Raw genomic sequence first — 12,443 nt, 5'->3', positions numbered from 1 at the left:
CTTGTTTTCAAAACAGAGAATTCTAGAGTCTCAGTCAAAAGAGTGACAAGTGACCCGCTTTCTTAGTAGTGTTCTCAAAAGAGCAAATGTGACTCTGCTCCCTCTGTTTCTTACCTCTCTTTCTCTACAAGAACCATCCCTGCTTCTGGGGCCTCCCTGGTTAACCTCACACACAGGCTCGCTGATCCTAGACCTGGGCTAAGAGAGCCTTCTGATTGATCTAAGCTCTCTCTAGCCCATGCTTCACATTTCTGCTTCATCGCCACTCTGGGGGGGTGGGGGTTGGGCACTCTTGTCCATCAAATCCTCTTTCCAGTCAAGAGTATTATGTTTTTCTCCCCTTTCACCATAAGCACCCAGTTGTAAATTTGTGTTTATTTGTGGGTGCATTTGCTTAATGTTTAATGTCTGTCCCCATCTCTGGAATGTAAACTCCTTTAGTGTAGGGATCCCACGTCTGATTACAGTCACTCCTCAGATCCTCAGTGTCTGTCCTCTTACCAGGAATAGAGTTCACATTCAATAAATATTTGTTGATGGGATAAATAGCCCTTCTGTACCAGAGTATACACAGTGTGGAAGTGACTCCTCAGATCTTACTCGGGTCCCCTGTCTAGAATGTCTCTGTGCTATCCTACATGCTATTGCTGCCTCGTTCAGACCTCACTTGTTGAGCTGTGTTCAACTGGACTGAAGGTTAGAGAGTCACTGACCCTTCTATAGACTGGCTTTGGATCGATCCATTGCTATCTAATCCAGAGATACCTGGGAAACTACAGTCTCCCCAGAAGGTGAGCAGTAGCTAATGGCCAAGTAATATGGAAATAGAGAAATCAGTCTCCTATTTCAAGGTGGGAATTCCAAACTCCAATCAGAGCTTCTAAGGTCCATATTGTTTAGGCTTAAAGGGTCAGGTTCAGTGTATCATAACTTATAATACAGAGAGAGATGAAAAATTAGGCATATAATATTAGTAACAGTATGGTTTTGATCTATTCTACGTATTTTTTCTAAATACTATATTTTTGTCTCCACAGTTCAAAAGCTTACCTCCGTTTGACAGTTATAAAAGTACAGCTCATGGGGCTGGGGATTTAGCTCAGTGGTAGAGCGCTTGCCTAGGAAGCGCAAGGCCCTGGGTTCGGTCCCCAGCTCCGGAAAAAAGAACCAAAAAAAAAAAAAAAGTACAGCTCACATAGTACTGTGATTTATCTAAGACTACACTAACAAATGTTGGAGCTGAGAGCTGACTCCATTGTCTAGACAGGTACCTGGATAGTGTCCTCTGCTCAAAGGTAGTAACTATTCTGCACACCTAGGTAGAATTCTGTACTCAGAATGGCTTCCGTTTGTCATTGTAATTTACATTTCTTGGTATATTTTAATGGTGTATAAGTGAATGGCAGAGAACAAACATCTTTTAAAGACAAGGATGCTCACAACAATGCTGCTGCTGACTCTTTTCAAAGGGCGTGAGGAGCTCACAGCTGTCTGCACATCAGGGCTTCTCATGGTCCACGTGTCCTCCTGGTAACGTTGCCCTTCCCACCTCAGAGTCTCAGTCATTAGAGATAACCACACTGTTGTCTAGGCGTAAAGAGGCTGCCACTCAAGGCGCTGTGTGGAATATCACTCATTGATTCTTTAGTGTCTGATGAGTGTCAATTTGGGTGACATGCAAGTTCACAGAAGGAAGCATGGCCAGAGTTTCCAGGCTGAAGGGTAAGCTTCAGTCTGCTATGTTCTGACCCTCTGTGCCTACCTGTCCAGATCTCCCCACGAGTTCCAGAGACAGTGGTTTGCCACTACAAATGGGAAGAATCTAATGTAGAATCTGCAAGTGATGGTCAATTGATATGTTCATGTGGGTCCTTTGGGGAAGGGGCATCTGTGTTGGCTAAAACAGCAAATCCTGCTAACACCAGCACAGTTATGTTGCAGTGGAATGGTGCCCACAGGACATCTAGGCCTGCAGGGTTTGAGTTCATCTTTTTATGACAACTTAGGGACAGTGAAAACTTTGCCAGGCTTTGTGGGAACCCAACCATTGGTGATTTGACTTAGAACATAGATTGGATTATCTACATTGTTCAAAAGGACAGATTGAAAAATCTCAAAGGAGAGAAGTTTAGTGTACTCCTGTTGGCCTCAGAGATGGACGCCTGACTCTGTTGGACTTGCCATGACCACCGCCATTACTGGCTGTGGAATCAAGTAGTCTCGGCTTGATGTGGGATCTGTCTCCATGTCCACGGCTAATTTATTTTCTCTCTCCTCATTTGGAAAACAGAGATTAAAAACAATCTTTAAACTGCCTTCTTCATAAATGTAACATTATCCATAATCCTCATCTTACTCAGTCCCTAAAATGTATCCGTTGGTGATATGAATTATTAATATCATTATGAACACTGGCATCACATTTAAAATCGGTTATTCTTTTCCACTCTTTCTACTTCTCAGATTTGATTGTTATATTTTTGACAATCTAAATGAGATTTGGAGAACTTAGCTAATTTTCTTCCCCATCTGGTGGAAGACCTCCAGGACAAGAGTGCTTCTCCCAGGCTGAGATTATGGTTGAATTAGAAGATTAATAAGCAGGATTGGAAAATATTACTGGACTTACTGTTCATTTAACACCTGTAAGTCAATAGGCATTGATTGGGAGTTGTCTGAGAATCCCTTGAAACACTCTGCAGAGTCTTTAGTATACAAAAGAACATATGCAGGGAGTTGAGGATGGGTTCATCAATGATCACACAATTAGCATGTTTTACCCTTTAATGGTCCTTTGTCGGCTACTGGTTACCTCACCGAGGAAGGGACAGAGGAAATAATGTAAGGATTTAATTACACTATTTTACTTATACTTTTAGGTTAAAGTTATCCAATGATTTCATGAAGGGATCCTTTCAGGTCATTGGGCCCTTGTTGGCTACTCTCTAGGGCTGTGCCAGTTACAATGATTCATACAGACAAACTTACACTCTCAAGGGACTGCCGTGCTAAGACTAGAAATTAAGAACTTGATACAATTAAAACTAGAAGTGACCAGGGTCATGTGATGGTGTGTGTGTGTGTGTGTGTGTGTGTGTGTGTGTGTGTGTGTGTGTCCATGAGTGCACGTGTGTGTGCATGCCTTTCAAAGGTTATGGGTTGTCCCTGGGGAAGAAGGATGTTTCCTGGCTGAGCTTGGCTGGAGGTGATGAGATGATTTGTTAATTTGATGAGACCCACAAGGGCAGGGTGCCCTTGCCTTTTCCTGTTGCTACTCTGGGTAGCAATATCATCTTGGAGCCAGCCTTGACTATGATCTGCCCATCTAAAAAAAAATACAGATTATGCTGAGTGCAACTCTCCTCCCCATCTCAGTGTCCTCCAGAGAGATCCAAGAGATAGAGGGCTTAGATGGGACTTTGCAGCAATCCATCAGGTAGCAGGCAGAGTCACTCATTGGTGGGCAATGGTCCTGATCCGAATCTCTAGTTTTGCTGATTTGCAAAGGACACTATCTGGGAGTTCTGGAAGACGTCTCACTGTGGGTATTGAATGAACAGACTTATACAAAGTTTGCAGGATGAACACCAACAGACAGGTGCAAATGACACCAAGGATCTTGTGGCAGACTATTTTCCCATTCCACAACCAGTGGGGCTGCAAGGCTGCTGAGCTCAGGACTAGTGAACCCGAGCTTGTCATTAACAGCAGCAAGGGCTCAGCCTGGATAACTACCTCTGCTCTCAGATAACTCACCGTCGAGGACACGTTCTAAATCTTAAGGTGGAAAAGGCAAGGTGTGCATATAGTGTATGACCTGGAGGATAGATAGAATAGAATAGAATTGCAAGGGAGAATTTGTACAGCTACTCTTCCCTCTCCTCTGGTCTCTGGAATCCAAATATCATAAAGCAAACTCCTAGGCATTCCAAGGTCCTGTGTCTTATTTGTGGAAGATGGTTCTTCTCTTTTGGATTCTTCCCCAGAGCACAAAAGGAAGGTGGCCCTCAGAGTCAGAGACAAGGGCTGGTGCATTTGGTCTTTCCTAGATTCAAGTCTAAGATACCACCAGCTGCTGCTGGTAACAGCAATGCCTCCAGTTAATATGTTAACAGTGAAGCTCCATAGGCTTTCTTGGGCAAGGTGGAGACAAAGTATAATCTCTTTTGCAGAATAGAACTTCATAAAAGTGTCCCAGAGAGTGAGAGCCCCATATAGTATATTATATTTAGAAAGGCATTGTTTGGGTTTGCCTGAATAGCCACACAATACATACTTTTTCAAGTATCAAAATAAGTTATGCGTCACGACATAAACTTGTACTCTCAACACTTAGGAGGCAGATGTCCGAGGATAGCTCCAAGTTTGAGGGCAGTCTGGTCTACAGAGGAAGAACCAGTCTCAATGACAACAAAACAAAAACAAAGGATCCAAAGTGAAGTATAACAGGGGCTTCTAAGGTTCTGGAATGTGCTTGTTTTGGGTCAGAGGGCTAGTTACACATTATGTGTCTATTTATTATACTTCTATGTGCATATATGTGATATTTCTGTGTGCAATAAAATATGTGATATTCATATGTACATCAAAATTGATTCTTAGAAAGAATGACATTAGTAATAATAAAATTAGTTACTGACATAATTTACAATCCATGGTCACCATCAGCAAAGATCTATGACATTGATTTAAAGGTCTGTGCAGATCAGTGCTGGGACAGTTTAGCATATGAAACAGACTGGACTGGGCTTCCACAAGCCTCCTTTACTCCTTTACACACCATCGGAGACATCTGATCACTGGCCCTGTAGCCCCATTTAATGCCCAAGGTTCATTCTGGCCCCCACTACTCTCTTGGACCTTGACTGTTAACTTAAGGTTCTTCCGAGCTGAGTCCTTGTGGCTGTTGACAAGGTTGGGTTTACTAATTCTGAGCTCAGCACCTTGCACACCCACTGGTTGTGAAATGGAAAAGTAGTCTGCTGTCGGATCCTTGGTGTCTCTTCCCTGGGTATAGGTGTGCATTCTCCAAGCCCTGTTTTCTATGAGCTCTGTTCGTTCACAACTGCCTTTACCTTGGTATGCAGAACAGTACTGCAGTGTCTGTGGAACTTGCCCCGGCCCATCTTTTGACTATCTCTGCCAGGATGTCTAGCTTCTTCTTGTCTCCTTCTCTGATTACTCACATTCCAAAATCTACCATTTTTTTCACACTCACTGGAGTCACTTTTGTGTCTGTCACATCCCAGGTCTTTGTTTCAGTCATTGCTGGGATTTTGTTCATGGATTTCTTTCATCTTCTCTCTCCTTCCCAGTTAGCTCCTGTTGTTTGGCAATTGAGTTTTGACATCCTGTGTCCCAATGCTTTAGGGAAGCTTTCAACTTGAGAAATGGGAAGGTCTGACTGGAGGACAGAAGGGAGGGTACCAGGGCAGACCAAAGACCCTAAGTCAGCAGCAGCAATATTCGGAAACGTGCAAGAGACGGCACATGTCTTGGGCCAGGGATGGAGGAAGTACAACGCCCATAGGGAAGAGGCATCATCCAGATTACTGCCAGGCAACCCTGGAAACCCAGCCCAGCTGCCTGTCTTTTGGGGTTAGGGTAGGATGTAAAAAATTCCTAAAAATGTATTTATCTGCCTTTGTCTCTCTGTCACTGAGAAAATTTCCCAATATCTGGTTTGGGCAATAGCTACCCATTTTTAAAAATTCTTTTCCAAAAGGATTTATGAACGGTGGCTCTCCAAAATGTCATGGATTACCCGGATCCAAAATGCCCCTCTAAGATCTTTTACAGAGCATTATTTCTGAAAATTTATCTCAGAAGGCACGATCTTCCCATCCCGGAGCCTGGCAGAGAATAGCAAGTGGCGTTGTAGGATGTCAATAAATCTGCAAGGCCTCGGACACATTATTTAGCCTCTCTGAACCCATTTCCTCCTCATCTGTAAGAGGAGATAATGATCGTGGCTCTGCCTGCTGCTCGCTGGCGAGGCTCAAGCGAGATGTAAGAGAGCTCTTGGTAAACTGTGGAGTGAAGAGTTATGAGCAGGGCGCGAGCAAATTCAGGAAATGAGATTCTGCCGGGCAGCGAGAGCCCCGTGACATAGGAAGTGTCTCAAAGCCTGGCCTTTCAAATTGTTATCAAAATGTCATACTTAACAAACCCATGCGCCTCTGCTGCTTACTTGGCTTAAGTCTTTGATTTCTGTGGAAGTTTCTTTGCCCAGCTCTGCGACCTGACATGGGGCGACTTACTGGGAGGAAGCGTTTCTGAGGGTGATGTCCCCAACAGCTGTGAAGGTGTGGTGACATTCGTGGAGGCGGTAACATACAGCTGGGACTCCTTACATCTCAGAGACGGAAGAGGAAAACGGAAGAGAAAATGGCAGAGATTTCTGAGCCCCGCCCCCTTTTTCATCAGCTTAGGACCCAGCCCGTAAGGTAGTGATGCCCATATTAGAGTTTCTGACTCCCATCTTGGCGAAGCCTCTCTGAGAGTTCCTGCAAAGCCACTCAAGGGTATGTCTGAGGTGATCTCAAGTTTACAGTGAAAAGTTACCTTCACCCGTTCTTGGACTGAACCCATGGGCTCATATTTATTCTGCCTTCCTCTCTCTTCTCTCTCTATTCCTTCTATGATCCCAACTTTACTACTTTTCTTCTTTCTTTTTTCCCTTTCTTTCCAGCATTATAAACGTTTCTTCCCTGTATCTTAAGAATTTAGCTTGCAGTGGCTTAAATACTATAGCAGTCTCATGCTTTCCTATTTAACTCTGTATAAGCATTAAATTTACAGTGCATCTTCTCCCTTGTACTAAATCTGTATCTCTACCTGTCGGGTCCTCTCTTAATTTCCCTTACCCCTTACTGATCACAAACCTCCCCACCTCCTCTCTTTCTCCTCCCTATTCTTTGTATTTGAGCATTTCTGTGCCTTCTCAGTCCAAGCCAGAGTGACTAGCTGAGACGAAGTAGCCTAGAGGTTAGCAACCATCTGCCCGTAGGTTTTTGTTTTTTATTACAGAATCCTCACTGCCACATGCGTCATACGGGGTCAGAAAATATGTCTTAAATTAATTTTTAGTTGACATTCAAAATAGTGGGTTTCACGATGACCTTTCACACATACAATATCATATTCATTCCCCCATTGCCCTCCTGAATCCTTCTCTGTCCCTCATGTGGGTCCCTTTCACTTCTCAAATGATTTTACCATACTTCCATGCCATATATGTCGATCTGCATGAATATACGTGTGTAGAGCAAAATAAACTTTGTACATATGAAGGTGTAATAATTTTGTCTCCCCCATCATTACTCATTTTTTTTTAAAAAATTGTATTCATTGACAATTTCATAGATGTATATATTGAATTTTTGGTCATTTCCCCTCCCCTACTACTCTCTTGATTATTCATTTGTAATGTGTAATATTTCATCTTCACCTAGCGGACTCTCTACTACACCTGGATCCTGGATCTTGCTTATGTCTGAAGATGGGCATCTATAGCTGGAAGGTGGGCTGGCTGACACAGGCTAGGTCTAAGGTTTGCAAGATGACCCCAGACACCCTGTAGCTTCATTATCACCTCAGTCACATGTTACATGGCACAACCTTGCAGTTGACAATCACTATGACTGGGAAGAATCATCAGAGGAGAGAAAAAAGGAAGACATCTAATGCTCAGGAAGCAACTCATTCCCGGAGACATTAATAACCCTCTTCATTCTTAGCCGATTTATCCCATGTATTTTTCTTTCCCTGTATCTGTAACCTCCTGACATCTAGAGTTGAGCAGCTGACTTGCAAGTTTACCTATATTATATGTTATATAGTTGTATATTTACACACACACACACACACACACACACAATTTTCATTCTTCATGAACTAACATAGACATCGAAAAGTAGAAAAGCATTCATTCACAATTTCCAAGTAATTTACAAATAAGAACTCGTTTGGATAGATAAATGAATACAAGAAAAAGTAAGTGAAATAATTTAACGAATAAGTATACATGGCACCTTTAATTCCTTTGGCAGATATTGCCAAACCTTCTTCCTGCCCAGATAATTTTTTTCCGTGTCTAATGTTTTTTTTTTTGTTTTATTTATTTATTTTTTTTATTAACTTGAGTATTTCTTATATACATTTCGAGTGTTATTCCCTTTCCCAGTTTCCGGGCAAACATCCCCCTCCCCCCTCCCCTTTCTTATCGGTGTTCCCCTCCCCACCCTCCCCCCATTGTTCCCCTCCCCCCAACAGTCTAGTTCACTGGGGGTTCAGTCTTAGCAGGACCCAGGGCTTCCCCTTCCACTGGTGCTCTTACTAGGATATTCATTGCTACCTATGAGGTCAGAGTCCAGGGTCAGTCCATGTATAGTCTTTAGGTAGTGGCTTAGTCCCTGGAAGCTCTGGTTGCTTGGCATTGTTGTACATATGGGGTCTCGAGCCCCTTCAAGCTCTTCCAGTTCTTTCTCTGATTCCTTCAACGGGGGTCCTATTCTCAGTTCAGTGGTTTGCTGCTGGCATTCGCCTCTGTATTTGCTATATTCTGGCTGTGTCTCTCAGGAGCGATCTACATCCGGCTCCTGTCGGTCTGCACTTCTTTGCTTCATCCATCTTGTCTAATTGGATGGCTGTATATGCATGGGCCACATGTGGGGCAGACTCTGAATGGGTGTTCCTTCAGTCTCTGTTTTAATCTTTGCCTCTCTCTTCCTTGCCAAGGGTATTCTTGTTCCCCTTTTAAAGAAGGAGTGAACCATTCACATTTTGATCATCTGTCTTGAGTTTCATTTGTTCTAGGCATTTAGGGTAATTCAAGCATTTGGGCTAATAGCCACTTATCAGTGAGTGCATACCATGTATGTCTTTCTGTGTTTGGGTTAGCTCACTCAGGATGATATTTTCCAGTTCCCTCCATTTGCCTACGAATTTCATAAAGTCGTTGTTTTTGATAGCTGAGTAATATTCCATTGTGTAGATGTACCACATTTTCTGTATCCATTCCTCTGTTAAAGGGCATCTGGGTTCTTTCCAGCTTCTGGCTATTATAAATAAGGCTGCAATGAACATAGTGGAGCACGTGTCTTTTTTATATGTTGGGGCATCTTTTGGGTATATGCCCAAGAGAGGTATAGCTGGATCCTCAGGCAGTTCAATGTCCAATTTTCTGAGGATCCTCCAGACTGATTTCCAGAATGGTTGTACCAGTTTGCAATCCCACCAACAATGGAGGAGTGTTCCTCTTTCTCCACATCCTCGCCAGCATCTGCTGTCACCTGAGTTTTTGATCTTAGCCATTCTCACTGGTGTGAGGTGAAATCTCAGGGTTGTTTTGATTTGCATTTCCCTTATGACTAAAGATGTTGAACATTTCTTTAGGTGTTTCTCCGCCATTCGGCATTCCTCAGCTGTGAATTCTTTGTTTAGCTCTGAGCCCCATTTTTTAATAGGGTTATTTGTTTCCCTGTGGTCTAACTTCTTGAGTTCTTTGTATATTTTGGATATAAGGCCTCTATCTGTTGTAGGATTGGTAAAGATCTTTTCCCAATCTGTTGGTTGCCGTTTTGTCCTAACCACAGTGTCCTTTGCCTTACAGAAGCTTTGCAGTTTTATGAGATCCCATTTGTCAATTCTTGATCTTAGAGCGTAAGCCATTGGTGTTTTGTTCAGGAAATTTTTTCCAGTGCCCATGTGTTCCAGATGCTTCCCTAGTTTTTCTTCTATTAGTTTGAGTGTGTCTGCTTTGATGTGGAGGTCCTTGATCCACTTGGACTTGGACTTAAGCTTTGTACAGGGTGATAAGCATGGATCGATCTGCATTCTTCTACATGTTGACCTCCAGTTGAACCAGCACCATTTGCTGAAAATGCTATCTTTTTTCCATTGGATGGTTTTGGCTCCTTTGTCAAAAATCAAGTGACCATATGTGTGTGGGTTCATTTCTGGGTCTTCAATTCTATTCCATTGGTCTATCTGTCTGTCTCTGTACCAATACCATGCAGTTTTTATCACTATTGCTCTGTAATACTGCTTGAGTTCAGGGATAGTGATTCCCCCTGAAGTCCTTTCATTGTTGAGGATAGCTTTAGCTATCCTGGGTTTTTTGTTATTCCAGATGAATTTGCAAATTGTTCTGTCTAACTCTTTGAAGAATTGGATTGGTATTTTGATGGGGATTGCATTGAATCTGTAGATTGCTTTTGGTAAAATGGCCATTTTTACTATATTAATCCTGCCAATCCATGAGCATGGGAGATCTTTCCATCTTCTGAGGTCTTCTTCAATTTCCTTCTTCAGTGTCTTGAAGTTCTTATTGTACAGATCTTTTACTTGCTTTGTTAAAGTCACTCCGAGGTACTTTATATTATTTGGGTCTATTATGAAGGGTGTCGTTTCCCTAATTTCTTTCTCGGCTTGTTTCTCTTTTGTATAGAGGAAGGCAACTGATTTATTTGAGTTAATTTTATACCCAGCCACTTTGCTGAAGTTGTTTATCAGCTTTAGTAGTTCTCTGGTGGAACTTTTGGGATCACTTAAATATACTATCATATCATCTGCAAATAGTGATATTTTGACTTCTTCTTTTCCCATCTGTATCCCCTTGACATCCTTTTGTTGTCTGATTGCTCTGGCTAGAACTTCAAGAACTATATTGAATAAGTAGGGAGAGAGTGGGCAGCCTTGTCTAGTCCCTGATTTTAGTGGGATTGCTTCAAGTTTCTCTCCATTTAGTTTAATGTTAGCAACTGGTTTGCTGTATATGGCTTTTACCATGTTCAGGTATGGGCCTTGAATTCCTATTCTTTCCAGGACTTTTATCATGAAGGGGTGTTGAATTTTGTCAAATGCTTTCTCAGCATCTAATGAAATGATCATGTGGTTTTGTTCTTTCAGTTTGTTTATATAATGGATCACGTTGATGTTTTCCGTATATTAAACCATCCCTGCATGCCTGGGATGAAGCCTACTTGATCATGGTGGATGATTGTTTTGATGTGCTCTTGGATTCAGTTTGCCAGAATTTTGTTGAGTATTTTTGCGTCGATATTCATAAGGGAAATTGGTCTGAAGTTCTCTTTCTTTGTTGTGTCTTTGTGTGGTTTAGGTATAAGAGTAATTGTGGCTTCGTAGAAGGTATTCGGTAGTGATCCATCTGTTTCAATTTTGTGGAATAGTTTGGATAATATTGGTATGAGGTCTTCTATGAAGGTTTGATAGAATTCTGCACTAAACCCGTCTGGACCTGGGCTCTTTTTGGTTGGGAGACCTTTAATGACTGCTTCTATTTCCTTAGGAGTTATGGGGTTGTTTAACTGGTTTATCTGTTTCTGATTTAACTTCGGTACCTGGTATCTGTCTAGGAAATTGTCCATTTCCTGAAGATTTTCAAGTTTTGTTGAATATAGGTTTTTGTAGTAAGATCTGATGATTTTTTGAATTTCCTCTGAATCTGTAGTTATGTCTCCCTTTTCATTTCTGATTTTGTTAATTTGGACGCACTCTCTGTGTCCTCTCGTTAGTGTGGCTAAGGGTTTATCTATCTTGTTGATTTTCTCAAAGAACCAACTTTTGGTTCTGTTGATTCTTTCTATGGTCCTTTTTGTTTCTACTTGGTTGATTTCAGCTGTGAGTTTGATTATTTCCTGCCTTCTACTCCTCCTGGGTGTATTTGCTTCTTTTTGTTCTAGATCTTTTAGGTGTGCTGTCAAGCTGCTGACATATGCTCTTTCCTGTTTCTTTCTGCAGGCACTCAGCGCTATGAGTTTTCCTCTTAGCACAGCTTTCATTGTGTCCCATAAGTTTGGGTAGGTTGTACCTTCATTTTCATTAAATTCTAAAAAGTTTTTAATTTCTTTCTTTATTTCTTCCTTGACCAGGTTATCATTGAGTAGAGCATTGTTCAATTTCCAAGTATATGTGGACATTCTTCCTTGATTGTTATTGAAGACCAGTTTTAGGCCGTGGTGGTCCGATAGCACGCATGGGATTATTTCTATCTTTCTTTACCTGTTGAGGCCTGTTTTTTGACCAATTATATGGTCAATTTTGGAGAAAGTACCATGAGGAGCTGAGAAGAAGGTATATCCTTTTGCTTTAGGATAGAATGTTCTATAAATATCCGTTAGGTCCATTTGGCTCATGACTTCTCTTAGTCTGTCTACATCTCTGTTTAATTTCTGTTTCCATGATCTGTCCATTGATGAGAGTGGGGTGTTGAAATCTCCCACTATTATTGTGTGAGGTCCAATGTGTGTTTTGAGCTTTAGTAAGGTTTCTTTTACATATGTAGGTGCCCTTGTATTTGGGGCATAGATATTTAGGATTGAGAGTTCATCTTGGTGGATTTTTCCTTTGATGAATATGTAGTGTCCTTCCTTATCTTTTTTGATGACTTTTAGTTGGAAATTGATTTTATTTGATATTAG

The sequence above is a fragment of the Rattus norvegicus genome, chromosome 3 (assembly GCF_021556685.1).
Source record: "Rattus norvegicus strain SHRSP/BbbUtx chromosome 3, alternate assembly SHRSP_T2T, whole genome shotgun sequence".
Taxonomy (NCBI): domain Eukaryota; kingdom Metazoa; phylum Chordata; class Mammalia; order Rodentia; family Muridae; genus Rattus; species Rattus norvegicus.
The sequence above is the reverse complement of the archived record's forward strand: the minus strand, read 5'-3'. Positions refer to the sequence as shown.